This window comes from Heteronotia binoei, chromosome 15 (assembly GCF_032191835.1).
Source record: "Heteronotia binoei isolate CCM8104 ecotype False Entrance Well chromosome 15, APGP_CSIRO_Hbin_v1, whole genome shotgun sequence".
NCBI lineage: Eukaryota > Metazoa > Chordata > Lepidosauria > Squamata > Gekkonidae > Heteronotia > Heteronotia binoei.
This window is the reverse complement of record NC_083237.1, coordinates 62,967,681-62,982,112: the sequence shown is the minus strand read 5'-3', so window position 1 is coordinate 62,982,112 and position 14,432 is coordinate 62,967,681. Positions and strand designations below refer to the sequence as shown.

The 14,432-nt window shown below is 49.9% G+C and overlaps 1 protein-coding gene and 1 non-coding gene across 2 annotated transcripts in view; one reads left to right on the top strand and one right to left on the bottom strand.

Annotated features, from left to right (window-relative positions):
* Positions 1-320: 320 nt before the first annotated feature.
* The window catches only part of ITGB3 (integrin subunit beta 3), a 62,615-nt gene continuing 48,503 nt past the window's right edge, over positions 321-14,432 (top strand). Inside the window, exon 1 of the mRNA XM_060256008.1 lies at positions 321-410. The gene's annotated coding sequence lies outside the window, so the exon portion shown is untranslated. The remainder of the gene's footprint in view (positions 411-14,432) is intronic.
* Positions 9,987-10,058, bottom strand: TRNAT-GGU (transfer RNA threonine (anticodon GGU)). The gene has a single exon. It is a non-coding gene; the product is annotated as a tRNA-Thr (tRNA).

Below are 14,432 nucleotides of genomic sequence, written 5' to 3'. Positions count from 1 at the left end.
GTATTGCTTAACGACTCTTTGTCCCTGCAGGACTCTTACATACTGATTCCTAATTCAAATCGCCAGCTGACACACCCCACTGAACTCTCTCCCTAGGTCCCATCCCCAAATTTCCAGAAATCTGCCAAGCTGGAGTTGGCAGCCTCATGTTGTTTCTGAGGGGGGGGGGGCTTTCTGAGAACGTTTTAATGGCCTCAGTGACACAACCTGTCACTAAATTGCCACCTGATTTTAAAGAATTACTAAGCAAGCACTGGGGAGAGGGGCTTGCATCATCTGGTAGCTTCAGTATAATTCATGCCTGGTTTTACTTTTCTGTTTCAGGTGGCAATATCTGTACCACGCGAGGGGCCAACTCATGCCAACAGTGCCTGGCCGTCAGCCCACTTTGTGGTTGGTGCTCCCGGGAGGTGAGGCAAAACCGAGTGCAAGTTACCTCACGAGGCTTGCTTGCTTTTAATTTTAGTTGTGTCGTTTTGAGAAGGTGTGATGTCATGGGTAGAGCACTGGACCAGAGTCTGGGAGAGCCAGATGCAAATCCCCATTCATGCCCAGGGGCCAGTCACATACTCCACTAAAATTACCTCACGATGTGGTTGTCATGAGGAGAAAATGGAGGAGAGGAGAGTGATGTCAGCCACCTTTGGGTCCCCCTCGGGGAGAAAGATGGGGTGTAAATGGAAGTCAGTAAATAATAAATATCCACCAGGAGCTTGTAAGCTAAAGTTGACGACACTCACTACTTACTGTATTTTTTGCACCATAAGACTCGCTTTCCCCCCCAAAAAAAAGTGGAGGGAAAAGTGTGTGCGTCTTAAGGAGCGAATACTGCAAAAAATTCACACAAATGCCTCTAAATTCACACAAAGGGCTCTAAAAACTAGGTGCGTCTTATGGAGCGAAAAATACGGTAATTTTAATTTTAAAGTTGACCACTCTTACGACTTAATTTTTATTTTAAACTTGACCACACTCACTGCTTAATTTCACTACGAAGCCACCACTGCCCTGTCAGCTGGCTTGGAAAAGGCATTTGTCTCTTTAAGCCAAGCCAGCCGGCAGCAAGGGGAATGCACTTAAAGTTAAAGTTGCTTTCTTTAAACTAGGCATGCGCTGCCCTAAGGAACTGATGTCTCATTCGAGCTGACAGTGTTTTCTGTTTTGTTTGAGCCTGCACTGCCACTAGAAAGTTTTATGGCCTAGCTCTAAGTTGGCCCTACACCCTAACTGACTGAGTTATTGCAAGCGGATGAGAGGTCACAGAATGTTCGCATTTTAAATGCTGACTGGCTGCAGTTTATGTGAGAGAGCACACATTTTAGCTGCTGGATGCAACCCATACAAGGCCTGGGGGGAAAAAGGAGAGAGTCTGTGCTCTGAGCAGGAAAGGGGGAGAGAAGTAATAATGGGGTGGCTTGCGGGGTGAAGACTAGTAAAGGAAGCTCTCAGTCACAGAGAAACCTTACATGAAAATGGGCCGCCGACGAAGTGCTATGCTTAGAAAAAATACAAAGTTTGAGGCTGGGTTGAACTTAGGGATGCCAGCCTCCAGGTGAGACCTGGGGATCCCCCAGAATTACAGTTCATCTCCAGACTACAGAGATCAGTTCCTCTGAGGAAAATTGGAGGGTGGACTCTAGGGCATTGTACCCCACGGAGGTCCCTGTCCTCCCCAGGCTCCACCCCCAAATCTGCAGGAGTTTCCCAACATGGATCTGGCAATGCTATCCCCTATCCTGCACCAGTGGCCAGGGTAGTGTTGCCAACTCCAGGCTGGAAAACTCCTGGAGATTTGGGGGTGGAGTCTAGGGAGGACAGGGACCTCCGTGGGGTACAATGCCCTAGAGCCCACCATCCAATTTTCCTCAGAGGAACTGATCTCTGTATAGAGATGAACTGGAACTCCAGAGGATCCCCAGGTCCCACCTGGAGGCTGGCATCCCTAAGCCAAGGGGGACTTGACAACCCTAGTTGAACCCCAGAGCCTGTTTGCGGTGTCAAAAATGAGCTCTTGGAGGAGCAGAAGAATGATAGAGTTTCAAATGAAAGACTCTCCCCAGGCAAGTTCAAGTTCCAGGACTTTACAAATTGGCAACTATTTATAAATGCAATTTGATAGTATCTGTCTCCTCATAATATTTGAAATTTGCAGTCCATTGGTAATGGGAGGACTTGTATATGTAGAGAACACTTCTCTTTCCTTCCGTGCTGGTAGTATCATGGCTGATAGCCTGGAAAAGCTGGGAATGAGGTAGAGACAGGGATGCCAACCTCCAGGGGGACCTGGGGATCCCACAAGCTGGGAGAAAATGGATGATGTGGAGAGTGGACTCTGTGGCCCCGCTGAGGTCCCTGTCCTCTCCTAAGTGCCGCCCCCAAATCTCCAGGAAGTTCCCAACCTGGAGCTGGCAACCTTAGGTGGAGAGAAAAGGGGGTACCGTTGCACATATGTTAGAGGAATGTCTTTTAAATAATGAAAACCCCAATTAAAAGTAGAATCCTCTTGAAGTATTTGAGGAATGTTTTTAGTGGCAGTTAAAACCCCAAGCAGCAAGACTCGCTGGCTCCAGGCGAATGGGAAGAGAGGGAGAAGAGGGCAGAGAAGCAGAAGTGCCCCCCCTTCCCTCCCCCCCTCCCCTGCTTCCTCAGCGCCTTCTAAATATGCTGCTCCCAGGATGCTTTTTATTAATTGGCACATAGGAGCCAGCAGCGACTGGCTTTCAGCAAGGAGAGCCAGGCCCTGTGCTTTTCTGCATGTTTTCCTCCCTGCGAGCTGCTATTGGCCAGTGAGTCGCTTAGCTCTGCTTTTTAACCAGCTCCATCTGTACTTGGCTCCAGAGCCAGTGAATGAAGCCGTGTTGTTAGAGCGCGCTGCTAAACAAGGATGACGAGACATTCAAGGGTGGTTTGCATGTTCAGATTCCCGCCTGGGGATGCATGAGCTTTGGAAGGAAGGTCTCCATGAAGAAGAAGAAGACCGTAGATTTATACCTTTGCCCTTCTCTCTGAATCAGAGTCTCAGAGAGGCTTACAATCTCCTTTATCTTCTTCCCCCCACAACAGACACCCTGTGAGGTGGGTGGGGCTGAGACAGCTCTCCCAGAAGCTGCCCTTTCAAGGACAACTCCTGAGAGAGCTCTGGCTGACCCAAGGCCATTCCAGCAGCTGCAAGTGGAGGAGTGGGGAATCAAACCCGGTTCTCCCAGATAAGAGAGCTATGGCTGACCCAAGGCCATTCCAGCAGCTGCAGATGGAGGAGTGGGGAATCAAACCCGGTTCTCCCAGATAAGAGAGGTATGGCTGACCCAAGGCCATTCCAGCAGCTGCAAGTGGAGGAGTGGGGAATCAAACCCGGTTCTCCCAGATAAGAGAGCTATGGCTGACCCAAGGCCATTCCAGCAGCTGCAAGTGGAGGAGTGGGGAATCCAACCCAGTTCTCCCAGATAAGAGAGGTATGGCTGACCCAAGGCCATTCCAGCAGCTGCAGATGGAGGAGTGGGGAATCAAACCCGGTTCTCCCAGATAAGAGAGGTATGGCTGACACAAGGCCATTCCAGCAGCTGCAAGTGGAGGAGTGGGGAATCAAACCCGGTTCTCCCAGATAAGAGTCCGCGCACTCAACCACTACACCAGACTGGCTCTCTATTAGAGCTATGGCTGACCCAAGGCCATTCCAGCAGCTGCAGATGGAGGAGTGGGGAATCAAACCCGGTTCTCCCAGATAAGAGAGCTATGGCTGACCCAAGGCCATTCCAGCAGCTGCAAGTGGAGGAGTGGGGAATCAAACCCGGTTCTCCCAGATAAGAGAGCTCTGGCTGACCCAAGGCCATTCCAGCAGGTGCAAGTGGAGGAGTGGGAATCAAACCTCCCAGATAAGAGAGGTATGGCTGACCCAAGGCCATTCCAGCAGCTGCAGATGGAGGAGTGGGGAATCAAACCCGGTTCTCCCAGATAAGAGTCCACACATTTAACCACTGCACCAAACTGGCTTTCCATGCCATTCCAAAGGCCATTTGGGTGTCATTCTTTTTAGAGTTTCTCTCCTAGGGCTGCCAATCCCCACGTGGGGGCAGGGGATCCAGTTTGGATGCCCTCCCCCTGCTTCAGAGTCATCAGAAAGTGGGGAGGGGGTAGGAAAATGTCTGCTGGGCACTCCATTATTCCCTATGGAGACCGATATGGAGAATTGATTTGGGGCTCTGGGGAAGCTGTTGTTTGAGATAGAGGCACCAAATCTGCAGCGCAGCATCCAATTCCTCTCCTCAAGATACCCTCCAGGTTTCAAAAAGATTGGAGCAGGGGGCCCAATCCTATGAGCCCCCAAAGAAGCTGTCCCTATCCTTCATTATTTCCAATGGAGGGAAGGCATTTAAAAGATGTGCCGTCCCTTTAAATGTGATGGCCAGAACTCCCTTTGGAATTCAATTATGCTTGTCGCAACCTTGCTCCTGGCTCCACCCCCAATGTCTCCTGGCTCCACCCCAATGTCTCCTGGCTCCACCCCCAAAGCCCCCAGGTATTTCTTGAATTGGACTTGGCAACCCTATTCTCTCCTGTTAGGCTTGCATGTTCTGAGCAATCCTGAGGCTCACCGGAAGCTCCTTGTGGCTTCTGTTCATTAAGAATGGCAGGAAAAGCTGCTGTAGAATTCAGAATGCATTAGAGGCAGGATTTCTAACTCTGGCTGGGGAAATGGCTGGGGATGAAGCCTGGGGAGGGGCGGGGCTTGGGGAGGAGAGGGACAAACAACTGCTCCTAGCGGTACCTTCTCTGTTGTGGCCCCTGCCTTGTGGAATGGCTTTCCTGAGGAGGTCAGGAAAGCTTCCACTCTCCTGATAGGGTTGCCGGGTCCCCTTGCCTGTCCGGCAGGGGGAATTAGGGGGTATTCCGGGGGTGGGTGGGAATGTCGTGTGATGTCCCTGACGTCATTGCATCTGGGATGTTGCATGGGATTGCTCTGGAGTTTGGGTGAAACTCTATGGGATTTTTTTTGCCCTCAAAACCATAGAGTTTGACCAAACACCAGAGTGTCCCCAACATGACATCCCCGGTGTGATGACATCACCTGGAAGTGACATCATCCCATTGGGGACATCGTGTAATGACATCCCTGTCTGGGGGTGGGGACGTCGTGTAATGACATCCCTGTCTGGGGGTGGGGACATCGTGTAATGACATCCCTGTTTGGGGGTGGGGACATCGTGTAATGACATCCCTGTCTGGGGGTGGGGACATCGTGTAATGACATCCCTGTCTGGGGGTGGGGACGTCGTGTAATGACATCCCTGTCTGGGGGTGGGGTAATTCTGGGAGAACTTTGGGATGTCGGCGAACGTACACTGTGCAGGCATTGGATAGTTTATTTTAATTTATTTGCTTTAGATTTATATGCCGCCCAATCCGCAAATCGACCCTGGGCGGCTAACAGTCACGATAAAACAGTTTAAAATACAATTCTAAAGGAATAAGGACACACAAACAATTTAAACGACATAAAAGGCGCTATAAGAAAGATTTTATAACAAAGGCAGTTTATCAGTATGTCAGCTCTTTGATTCCTTTGTTACTTTATTGGCGGACTTACAGAGTATATCGTTCAGTGACATAGCAGTGACAGCCACCTTCCAGGTTAGTTGTTGTAGGCCTGTCGAAAGAGTTCGGTTTTTCAGGCCCTGCAGAATTAGGAGAGATCCCGCAGGGCTCTCGTGGCCTCTGGGAGAGCATTTCATAACATCGGGGCTGCCACTGAGAAGGCCCTAGACCATATAGAGCTTGATAGGGTTGCCAAGTCCAACTCCAGAAATATCTGGGGACTTTGTGGGTGGAGCCAGTAGACTTTGGAGGTGGAGCTAGGTGGGAGGGGGGAAACCGGCGCCGGGGAGCATGGCGAGCCGCCCCGTCTCGGAGCGGGCGACGCCGCTGCGCAGCTGCCGCCTCTTCTCCGCTCGCCGTGGCTGCTCCTCTTAGATGGGCTCAGGCTGGGCCCATCTCGGAGGAGCAGCTGTGGTAGAATCGGAGGGGGGGTGGAGGCGGGCCGGGGGCGTGGCAAGCCGCGAGTCCGGGTCCTAGAAGGGCAGCTGCTCCTGGCCTGCCTCCGTCCTCCCCTTCTCTGGTTTTGCCTCGGAGGCGGGGCGGGCGATGCCGCTGTGCAGCTGCCGCCTCTTCTCCGCTCGCCGTGGCTGCTCCTCCAAGATGGGCTCAGCCTGGGCCCATCTCGGAGGAGCAGCTGCGGTGGGCGGGGAGGGGGCGGCAGCGGCGCGGCGGTGTCGCCCGCTCCGAGATGGGGCGGCTCGCCATGCTCCTTGGCACCGTTTCCCCCCCTCCCCCCGCTTCCGTTTTTTTGGGGAGCGGGGGAAGAGGCTGGAAATCCTGGGGTCCCCCGCCAGGGCGGGAGGGTTGGGAAGCCTAGAGCTTGATGTTGATAATATTTACTCCCTCCCTGCTGAGAAATACTTTGCAGGCCAGTTTCCGTTCATCAAGCTGCTGCTAAAGTCCCAGAAGCCGGCTAGTGATAGGTTTTCTCCCCTGGGGATTTTGGCAGCCCTCACAGTCTCTAAGCTCCTAGGCCTTAGTGCCAAGCCCTGGCAAGCCCTCAGTCAGATTACGCTCACATGACACAGACTAATTCTTACCGAGGCAGGAAACCTGAGTCCAGCCTGGGTCACCTCATTCTGCGCTTGAGGAGCTCACAATGACATTGCGTAGAATGTTAACACTTTGCTTATAGTATCACAGATCCTTGTCTGCACCCTGTTAACTTCCGCTTAATATAACATTTTGAAAAGTCTATTGCATCTGTTGCATGCTGCATGACTCTGCAGTAACCAGTCTTTAATTGAACTTCAAAAAATTAAAGGATGCTTTTTGGGGAGGGTTAAAGGTTTGCCAACAAAAATGTTACTGACCCTACCGTAGAACAAAGCAGCAGCTCAGTAGCGCCTTTAAGACCGACAAAGTTTTATTCAGAATGTAAGCTTTCTTATCCATGTGGACTTCTTCAGACAAGGAATGAGGTACGTAGAGCCACGTAGAGCTGGTGGGCAGTGGTTTAGAATGCAAAGTGGTGTTTTATTTTTTATTTATTTTATTTACTTTGGATTTATATGTGACCCGCTCCGCAAGCAGACTCTGGGCGGCTAACAATAATAATAAAGCATTTTAAAATTACAGTTGTAAAAAGAAAAAAAAACATATATAGACAATTTAAGAAACCAAACATTTGGTGCTATGAAAAAGTTTTTGTGAACTCAGGCGGTTTATATATGAACATATGAAGCTGCCTTATACTGAATCAGACCCTCGGTCCATCAAAGTCAGTATTGTCTTCACAGACTGGCAGCGGCTCTCCAGGGTCTCAAGCTGAGGATTTTCACACCTATTTGCCTGGACCCTTTTTTGGAGATGCCGGGGATTGAACCTGGGACTTTCTGCTTCCCAAGCAGATGCTCTACCACTGAGCCACCATCCCTCCACTATAGATATCTCCGTTCTTCTGTTAGCCTGTTAGTGGTCTGCAGATAATATTGCTCAACGGCATAACAGTGGCAGCCTCATCCCCCCCCCCCATTAGTTGTTGTAGACCTGTCGAAAGAGTTCAGTTTTACAGACCCTGGGGAATGGAGAGAAGTCCCACAGGGCCCTTACGGCCTCTGGGAGAGCATTCCATAGCGTCGGTGCTGCCAGTGAGAAGGCCCTGGCCTATGTAGAGCTTAGTCTGGCTTCCCTTGGTCCGGGAATGGATAACAGATTTTGGGCTCCCAAACGCAGTGTTCTCTGGAGTGTATATGGGGAAAGGTGGTCCCTTAGATAGGTCCTTGGCCATATAGGGCTTTGAAGGTCAATACCAACACTTTGAAACAGATTTGGTATACAATAATAGGCAGCAAGTGCACCTCTTTTAGCGCCAGTTGAATGTGCTCCCATCGAGTGAGCCCCATTAGCAACCGTGCTGCTGCCGTCTGCGCTAGCGGCAGTTTGGTGTAGTGGTTAATTGTGTGGACTCTTCTCTGATTCCCCACTCCTCCACTTGCACCTGCTGGAATGGCTTTGGGTCAGCCATAGCTCTGGCAGAGGTTGTCCTTGAAAGGGCAGTCTCTGGGAGAGCTCTCTCAGCCCCACGCACCTCACAGGGTGTCTGTTGTGGGGGAGGAAGGAAAGGAGATTGTGAGCCGCTCTGAGACTCTTCGGAGTGGAGGGCGGGATATAAATCCAATATCTCCATCTACCTCACAGGGTGTCTGTTGTGGGGGGAGGAAGGGAAAGGAGATTGTGAGCCGCTCTGAGACTCTTCGGAGTGGAGGGCGGGATATAAATCCAGTATCATCTTATCTTCTTCTTTCCGAGTCAGAGTCAAGGGTAGCCCCATGTAGAGGGCATTACAGTAGTCTATTCTCGAGGTGACTGTAGCACGGATCACCATTGCTAAGTCACAGTGCTCCAAGAAAGGGGCCGACTGCCATACCTGCCACAGATTGGAAAAAGGCAGACTTGGCAGTGGCTGCTGCCTGGGCCTGCATAGTCAGGGAGAAGAAGAAGAAGAAGATATTGGATTTATATCCTGCCCTCCACTCCGAAGAGTCTCAGAGCGGCTCAGAATCTCCTTTCCCTTCCTCCCCCACAACAGACACCCTGTGAGGTAGATGAAGATATTGGATTTATATCCCGCCCTCCACTCCGAAGAGTCTCAGAGCGACTCACAATCTCCTTTATCTTCCTCCCCCACAACAGTCACCCTGTGAGGTAGATGAAGATATTGGATTTATATCCCGCCCTCCACTCTGAAGAGTCTCAGAGCGGCTCAGAATCTCCTTTCCCTTCCTCCCCCACAACAGACACCCTGTGAGGTGGGTGGGGCTGAGAGGGCTCTCACAGCAGCTGCCCTTTCAAGGACAACCTCTGGCAGAGCTATGGCTGACCCAAGGCCATGCCAGCAGGTGCAAGTGGAGGAGTGGGGAATCAAACCCGGTTCTCCCAGATAAGAGTCCTCACACTTAACCACTACACCAAACTGGCTTCAGGAGCGCTCCCAGGCTCCTGACCTTTGAGGCTGGTATTAGTGGCGCTCCGTCAAAGGCCGGCAAGGAGATCTCCATCCCCGGGCCACCGTGGCTAAGATAGAGAACCTCCGTCTTTGTCGGATTTAACTTCAGTCAACTCAGTCTGAGCCAGGATGTCACGGCTTGTACTGCCACGTCCGGATTGTCCGAGACGCAGTCGAATCGGCCACGCATCAATACATAGAGCTGGGTGTCATCCGCGTATTGATGGCACCCTAGCCCGTACCTCCTGACAATCCTTTCAAAGGTTGCCAGGTGTGTGTTGGAAAATACCTGGAGACATTGGGGGTGGATCCAGGAGAGGGTGGGGTTGGGGGCAGGGAGGGGAGTGGCCTCAGCACGGGACGATGCCACAGGGCCCACCCCTCCGAGCAGCCATCTTCTCCAGGAGACTAATCAAAGCCACCAAGTACTACACCGTCTTTCAGTTTGCAAAAATATATTACAAGGATTGTGTGCAACACATAATAAACAATGCTATAATGATAGAGGCTGGCGGTGCTAGGGTCTTTTAAAGTAACAGAAAACCCCAAGGGGCAAAAAAAAAAAAAAAAACCCGTGCCCAAATGAACAGATATAAGTCCAAACTTGGAAATAGTCCAACTGAAATTCACAAGGTCGGTGCTCCTGAGGAGTGTAGCTTCAATGCAGCCGCTTTCTTAAAAAGACGTCTCTCTCGATTTTGATGACGTTTCAATTCTTTCTTCAGTTTAACGGCTCAGTTATTTAGGAACTGCAGTGATAATAATAATAACCAACCAAGGCTTAAACAAACAAATACATATGAACATATTTGAACATATGAAGCTGCCTTATACTGAATCAGACCCTCGATCCATCAAAGTCAGTATTGTCTACTCAGACTGGCAGCGGCTCTCCAGAGTCTCAAGCTGAGGTTTTTCACACCTATTTGCCTGGATCCTTTTTCGTTGGAGATGCCAGGGATTGAACCTGGGACCTTCTGCTTACCAAGCAGATGCTCTACCACTGAGCCACAGCCCCATTCATGGCTCTCCAGGGTCTCAAGCTGAGGTTTTTCACACCTATTTGCCTGGACCCTTTTTAGTTGGAGATGCCGGGGATTGAACCTGGGACCTCCTGCTTCCCAAGCAGATGCTCTGCCACTGAGCCACAGCCCCATTCATGGCTCTCCAGGGTCTCAAGCGGAGGTTTTTCACACCTATTTGCCTGGACCCTTTTTTGGAGATGCCGGGGATTGAACCTGGCACCTCCTGCTTCCCAAGCAGATGCTCTACCACTGAGCCACCGTCCCTCCCCAATAAATAAATACACTCTAACATATCAGAACAATAATTATATGCAAAGGACTTATATCTATTCAATTGGGGATAGGTTTTTTTGGCCCCTTGGGGTTTCTGTTACTTTAAAAAAAGCCCAGCACCGCCGGCCTCTATCATTATTGTATATTGTTTATTATGTGTTGTACACAAATCTTGTAATATAATTTTGCAAACTGAAAGACGGCGTGTTACTTGGTGGCTTTGATTAGTCTACACCGAGTGCCCTTCAAGCAGCAGACTTTCTCCAGGAGAGCTGATCCCTGCCAGCTGAAGACCAGTTGTAAAAGTGGGAGATTTCCAGGCCCCACTTGGGAGGCTAGCAACCTTAGTGGCAGCCCTCCCCACCCCCCACCCCCCACCCCCCGTGGCCAGAAGGGACATGCCGACCCTAGGCCCTTGTTCTGGTTTAATTGTCTAGAGCAGGGATACGTCGACTGCGGGGTGACATGAGAGAGGTTTACAAGATTATGCATGGGATGGAGAAAGTAGAGAAAGAAGTCCTTTTCTCCCTTTCTCACAATACGGGAACTCGTGGGCATTCGATGAAATTGCTGAGCAGACGGGTTAAAACGGATAAAAGGAAGTACTGCTTCACCCAAAGGGGGATTAACATGTGGAATTCACTGCCACAGGAGGTGGCAGCGGCCACAAGCATAGCCAGCTTCAAGAGGAGATTGGATAAAAATATGGAGCAGAGGTCCATCAGTGGCTATTAGCCACAGTGTGTATGTATATGTATATATATATATATATATATATATATATATATATATATGTATGTATGTATGTATGTATGTATATATATATGTATGTATGTATGTATGTATATGTATATATATATATGTATGTATATATATATATATATATATATATATATATATATATAATTTTTTTTGCCACTGTGTGACACAGAGTGTTGGACTGGATGGGCCATTGGCCTGATCCAACATGGCTTCTCTTATGTTCTTATGCAGTTTGGGGGCCGAATCAGGCCCCTGGGGAGCTCCTATCAGGCCCCAATAGACTCTGCTTCCTTCTCCTTCACTTTTGCTTCTTTCTACAACACAGCTTGCTTTGCAAGTCCTCCTCAATTGCACAGGAGCTACAGAACAAAACCTCTCTTTTCTCCATTGGCTGAGGCTCCTCCCTTGGGGAGGAAGGGGGCAGGAGTAGCTTGCTTTGCCAGGCTCTCTCAATTGCACAGCAGAGCTACTGAGCCAAGCCTCTCTCTTCCTTCTCTTGGCTGAGGCTCCTCCCCCCCCCCCACTCCCCTGGGGAAGGGAGGAAAGAGCCAGAGCTTCCTTTGCCCAGTTCCCTAGATCCTATGGGAGAGATACAAAGAAAGCATCTTTAAGACCAATGAGTGCTAACGTTTTTAGCATGTTTTAAGTTTTAAATATATATATATATATATATATATATATATATATATATATATATATATATATATATATATATATATATATATATATATATATATATATATGTTTGTGTTTGTCTGTGTTGTTTATAAAATTCATATCTCTGCTACCTAGGGTTGCCAATCCCCAGGTGGGGCCAGGGGATCCCCCCGTTTGGAGGCCCTCCCCCCGCTTCAGGGTCATCAGAAAGCGGGGGGAGGGGAGGGAAATGTCTTCTGGGAACTCATTATTCCCTATGGAGATTTATTCCCATAGAAAATCATGGAGAATTGATCCGTGGGTATCTGGGGCTCTGGGGGGGCTTTTTTTTGAGGTAGAGGCACCAAATTTTCAGTACAGCATCTAGTGCCTCTCCCCAAAATACCCCCCAAGTTTCAAAACGATTGGACCAGGGGGTCCAATTCTATGAGCCCCCAAAGAAGGTGCCCCTATCCTTCATTATTTTCTATGGAAGGAAGGCATTGAAAAGGTGTGCCGTCCCTTTCAATGTGATGGCCAGAACTCCCTTTGGAGTTCAATTATGCTTGTCACAGCCTTGATCTTGGCTCCACCCCTAATGTCTCCTGGCTCCACCCCCAAAGTCCCCAGATATTTCTTAAATTGGACTTGGCAACCCTACTGCTACCTAATCTTAACTAGGTACGCACGTGGCCTGGCCCAACGTGGCTTGGTCCAACCCGACACGGCCCTGCCCAAAAAGGTCTCCTTTATGTCAGATTCGGCCCTCATAACAAAGATCTAGAGCCTCTGCTTCAATTTTGTGTCTCGGGCTTAGCATGGCTCATCAGACGGCCGATTACATGCGCTCTCTGAGGGCGTGTGACGGCTGAACCACAAGGCCCCGTGCCAGGAATCCTCGCCAGTTTTGCGTGTAATGCGGTAAGGGAACTTTTAAGAAAGAAATCTGGCTGGGGCCGGCTGATACGTCATCGTTTCCCGCCCCAGTCCCCCACCCCCTTGAGCTTTTTTCGTTTTCCTTGTTCCTAGACAGCGGCTACAGGACTGTTTCCCTTGCCTCGGAGGAGCCTTTCCAAAAATGGCAATGCTTTTCCCCAGTTGGGCGGTGGTGGGGCTCTGTTTACTGAAGAGATGTAACAATTGGCAAAGGAACCATCTCTGGCTCCTGCCAAAAGCCAGGCTCCCTCAAGCACAAACCTCCTCCGTCGGCAACATCCTAGCAGCTTGTTCTCTTAATTTAGAAATTAGATCCCCCTCACCCCCCAAAAAATCCTTGATCATCTGCCCTGCCTTCCTTAAAAACACAGTCCTCTTTGTCTGCAACAATACTCGATTTGCATGTATTATGCTGAACTCAGTGTTGTACTGTGTGCCAAAAAAAAAAGACAAAAGCCGGAGCATTTCTTTTTAAAAGAAGAGCATGGAGATCAGGAGAACGGAGAGCAGGAAGGATTGCGTCAGTGCTCAGTTCTTGAGGCCGTCCCTTACACACCCAGGGAAATGCTGTTTGCTGCTTTGGGGTCAGGAAGCAATTTTTTCTCCAGGCCAGTTTGGCCAGGGATCCTGGAGGGGTTTTTTCCTTCGCTATCATCTGGGCATGGACAGAGGTCACTGGAGGTATTTGTGAATTTCCTGCATTGTGCAAGGGGGTGGACTCGATGACCCTGGAGGTCCTCTTGTCTCCAGGGCAGTGTTCCCTCTAACTGAGCCAGCGCGAGCTAGCTCACAAATTTTTCGTCTCCAGCTCGCACATTTTTGTCTTAGCTCAGGAAGGATGACTCCAAAGTAGGGTTGCCAAGTCCAATTCAAGAAATATCTGGGGACTTTGGGGGCGGAGCCAGGAGACTTTGGGGGTGGAGCTAGGAGACATTGGGGTGGAGCCAAGATCAAGGCTGTGACAAGCATCATTGGACTCCAAAGGGAGTTCTGGCCATCACATTTAAAGGGACGGCACACTTTTTCAATGCCTTCCTTCCATAGGAAATAATGAAGGATAGGGGCACCTTCTTTTGAGGCTCATAGAATTGGACCCCCTGGTACAATCGTTTTGAAACTTGGGGGGTATTTTGGGGAGAGGCACTAGATGCTGTACTGAAAATTTGGTGCCTCTACCCCAAAAAACATCCCTCCCAGAGCCCCAGATACCCGCAGATCAATTCTCCATGATTTTCTATGGGAATAAATCTCCATAGGGAATAATAGAGTTCCCAGCAGACATTTCCCTCCCCTCCCCCCGCTTTCGGATGACCCTGAAGCGAGGGGAGGGCCTCCAAACCGGGGGATCCCCTGCCCCCACCTGGGGATTGGCAACCCTAGTGTAACGGATGGTCCTGAACCTATATCAGAAGAGACTGAGGCCCCTGCCCCCAGTTTCAGCAAAAGAAGTCTTGCTTCCTGTATCTGTCTTTATCAGGGGTGGCCAAACCTGCTTAACGTAAGAGCCACGTAGAATAAATGTCAGATGTTTGAGAGCCACAAGAGAGGGTGGGAGGGAGGGAAAGGTGGGGGGGAAGCAACTTTAATTTTAATTGCATTCTCCAAACCATCAGCTGGCTTGACTCGGAGATGTGATTCAAATGGCTGCAAACCTTCAGCAACCCTGATTGCTGAGAAGGCTTGCGGCAAATTTCGGCCAACAGCCTAAACTGGCTATAAGCTTCAAGGCTTAGCAGAGATTTGAACTTGTCTCTCCAGGC